Source organism: Giraffa tippelskirchi, chromosome 1, assembly GCF_054371585.1.
Source record: "Giraffa tippelskirchi isolate mGirTip1 chromosome 1, T2T-mGirTip1v1.2.pri, whole genome shotgun sequence".
In the NCBI taxonomy this organism is placed as follows: Eukaryota; Metazoa; Chordata; class Mammalia; order Artiodactyla; family Giraffidae; genus Giraffa; species Giraffa tippelskirchi.
The window spans coordinates 192,856,588-192,860,861 of NC_137275.1; positions in this window are offsets into that span (position 1 = coordinate 192,856,588).

The following is a 4,274-nucleotide window of genomic DNA, read 5'->3' on the forward strand; positions in this document are numbered from 1 at the left end:
CACACCAGTCAGAATGGCTGCTATCCAAAAGTCTACAAGCAATAAATGCTGGAGAGGGTGTGGAGAAAAGGGAACCCTCTTACACTGTTGGTGGGAATGCAAACTAGTACAGCCACTATGGAGAACAGTGTGGAGATTCCTTAAAAAACTGGGAATAGAACTGCCATATGACCCAGCAATCCCACTGCTGGGCATATACACCGAGGAAACCAGAATTGAAAGAGACGCGTGTACCCCAATGTTCATCGCAGCACTGTTTACAATAGCCAGGACATGGAAGCAACCTAGATGTCCATCAGCAGACGAATGGATAAGGAAGCTGTGGTACATATACACAATGGAATATTACTCAGCCATTAAAAAAAATACATTTGAATCGGTTCTACTGAGATGGATGAAACTGGAGCCCATTATACAGAGTGAAGTAAGCCAGAAAGAAAAACAACAATACAGTATACTAATGCATATATATGGAATTTGAAAGATGGTAACGATAACCCTATATGCGAGACAGAATAAGAGACACAGATGCATGGAACAATTTTATGGACTCTGAGGGAGAAGGTGAGGGTGGGACGTTCTGGGAGAATAACATTGAAACATGTATATTATCATATGTGAAACAGAACACCATTCCATGTTCGATGCATGAGACAAGGGCTCAGGGCCGGGGCAATGGGATGATCCAGAAGGATGGGATGGGGAGGGAGGTGGGTGGGGGGTCCAGGAGGGGGACACATGTAAACCCATGGCTGATTCATGTCAATGTATGGCAAAAACTATTGCAATGTTGTGAAGTGATTGGCCCCCAACTAAAATAAATAAATTTATAAAAAAAAATTAAAAAAAAAACAAAAAAACAAAAAAAAAAACAAAAGCATATTTTCAAAATAGTAAAAAAAAAAAAATAAAAATAAAAAAATTGAGATTAATCATTTCAAAAATAAGCTCTATACTCATTAAGCAGTCAGTCCCCATTCACTCACCTCCCCCATCCCTGTCAAACACTCATCTGCTTTCTATATCTATGGAATTTCCTATTCTGAACATTTATTTAATGGAGTGATACAACATGTGGCCTTTTGTGTCTGGCTTCTTTCACTTAGCATAGTGTTTTCAAGGCTCGCTTATGTTGTAGAATGTATCAGTACTTCATTTTTATAGCTGAAGACATTCCATTTTATGGATGTACCACATTTTGTTTATCCATTCCTTAGCTGATGGACATCTGGGTTGTTTCTGCCTTTTGGCTATTATGAGTAATGCTGCTATGAACAGAATCTTGCTGGGTCATATAGTAATTCTCGCCTTCGTGGATCACAGCCTTGTCATGGTGAAAGGGCTTGCATAACTCACTGAAGCTATGAGCTATGCTGTGCTTGGCCATCCAAGATGGACAGGTAAAGAGTTCTGACAAAACGTGGCCCACCGGAGGAGGAAATGGCAGCTAACTCCAGTATTCTTGCATGGAAAATTCCATGGGCAGAAAAGCCTGGTGGGCTACAGTCCATGGGGCCACAGAAAGTCAGACACGACCGAGCAACTAAGCAGGAGCAGCAGCAGCAGAAAGGCTACTGTCAATGACAAAAGCAAAGAAGCTAAAAAGCTGAGCAGAAAATTTAATGGATTCATAGAATAGAGGAAAGAATAATTAGAATTATGAATAAAGTTACTATAAATGTCTGTATGCATCTGTGTGGGCCTGATAGAAGGGGCTCCAGTAAACACCATGGACTTTTGTTTTGGGACCCTGAAAGGCCCATAGCAATAACTGGAAACAAACAAGCCTTCACAGGGACTGAATCCTCTATGTCCCTGATTGAACTATGGTAATCTGGAATTGATGGTTGGATGGCATCACCGACTCAATGGACATGAGTTTGGTAAACTCCGGGAGCTGGTGATGGACAGGGAGGCCTGGCATGCTGTAGTCCATGGGGTTGCAAAGAGTTGGACATGACCGAGCGACTGAACTGAACGGAACTGAACTGAATCTGGAATTGCCAGTGCCTCTAGCTTAGCTTCCAGCTATAAGAAACCACATAAAGCCTGACAAGGATAGTGTGAGAAAGAGAAATTACAGGCTAATCTCATTTGTGAACATAGATTTTACAAGCCTAAACAAAATATTACCAAACCAAATCCAATAAATAATAAAAACAATAACACACTATGACTGAGTTGGCTTTATTTCAGGAATGCAAGGCAAGTTTAGGATTGAAAAAGCGATCACTACAATTTCTTTCTTATTCTTTCTAATAGAATAAGAAAGAAGAATTATACAATTCTTATTAATTGTATTAATAAAAATAATAAAATAAAAAGTAATAAATGTCAAAGAATTTGATAAACATCCATTCAAGAGATAAAAAGTTTTCTTAAACAAGGAATAAAAGAAATCTGATACAGAGTACTACTACTGCTGCTGCTGCTGCTAAGTCGCTTCAGTCGTGTCCGACTCTGTGTGACCCCATAGATGGCAGCCCACCAGGCTCTGCTGTCCCCGGGATTCTCCAGGCAAGAACACTGGAGTGGGTTGCCATTTCCTTCTCTAGTGCATGAAAGGGAAAAGTGAAAGTGAAGTCGCTCAGTTGTGTCCGACTCTTAGCGACCCCAGGGACTGTAGCCTACCAGGCTCCTCCGTCCATGGGATTTTCCAGGCAAGAGTACTGGAGTGGGGTGCCATTGCCTTCTCCGGAGTACTACTAAGCAAACCTATATAAAGAAGAAATGATGTTGAAGCTGAAGCTCCAATACTTTGGCCACCTCATGCGACAAGTTGACTCATTGGAAAAGACCCTGATGCTGGCAAGGATTGGGGGCAGGAGGAGAAGGGGACACAGAGGATGAGATCGTTGGATGGCATCACCGACTCGATGGACATGGGTTTGGGTAAACTCCGGGAGTTGGTGATGGACAGGGAGGCCTGGCATGCTGCGATTCATGGGGTCGCAAAGAGTCGGACATGACTGAGTGACTGAACTGAACTGAACCCAAATGCCCATCAACTGATAAATGGATAAATGAATGTGGTATATATCCATATATGGGATATTATTCAGTCATAAAAAAATGAAATACTGATATGTGCTACAACATGGGTGAAACTTTCAAACATTCTGCTTAGTGAAAAAAGCCCATCTCAGAAGACCAAACTGTATGATTCTATTTACATTAAATGTCCAAAACAGGCAAATCCATATATAAAGAAAGTAGATTAAGTGAATTCTAGGGTTGGGGAATGGGAAGGTTGAGAGGTGATGATTAATGGTGATGATTAAAGGGTTTCTTTTAGGGTGATGAAATGTTCTTAAATTGAAGGTGGTGATGGTTGCCTAACTCTGTGAATATACTAATAATCACTGATTTTAATCTTTGATTGGGTGAATTATATGATATGTGAATTATATTTCAATTAAAACCATTCCCAAAAACACTATTAGCATGAGGGTTTTGTGTCCCCACCCAGGCCTAAGTAAGCATATTTAGAAAATGATTTAAGACAAAGAAACTATTACTACATGTTATTTTAAAAAGTCCTTATTATCTATGCAAAACCAAAACAGATCCTTACATTTAAGATAATTTAGGAATATACAAAGTAGTTTTTATTACTTCCCTACATATATTATAAAGCCTAAAATTTCATGTGCTGCCTTGACAGTCTAAGCCTTACATTAAGGGTCTCAAAGGCTTAACCGTGAGTTCTACCCTCGTTGCTTTGCCCCTCACCCAGCGGGAAAGGTCCACTACTCACTAGTTTCCCTATTGGCTGGACCAGCTGCACACGACCCATCCTCAGCTTAATGGGCTTCAGCTTCCCACAGCCTGTGGAATTATTCAAACAAACAAATCTGATCTTTTGTGGGAACCAAAGGTCACCTCACCCTCTTGTTACTACAAAGCCTGTCTTCTGCAGCCCCTGTTTGTTTATACATCTGAGAGCAGCCCTGTGTGGCACTACATGGTGTTTTGTGTCCTCCTCCCCCGGAATGTGAATATCTGTGATTAAAAAATTGCTGTCAATAGCAGAGGTCCAGTGTCAGATGTTGTGTGTTTGGCTATTCCCAGAATCCTAGGGTGGGTCTCTCCCAGTGGGATGAAGGTGAACAGGATACTTTATTTCCTACCCAATCAGCTCCTGCTTCCTGAAGCTGCTGCCATCGTTTTGTTGCTGCAGCATTTCTCACTTTCCCATTAGCCTGACCTCTTGTCTCAGGAAAAAACCATCAAATTCAGCAAACCTGGCACGAGCTCCAACCTGTATACCATTT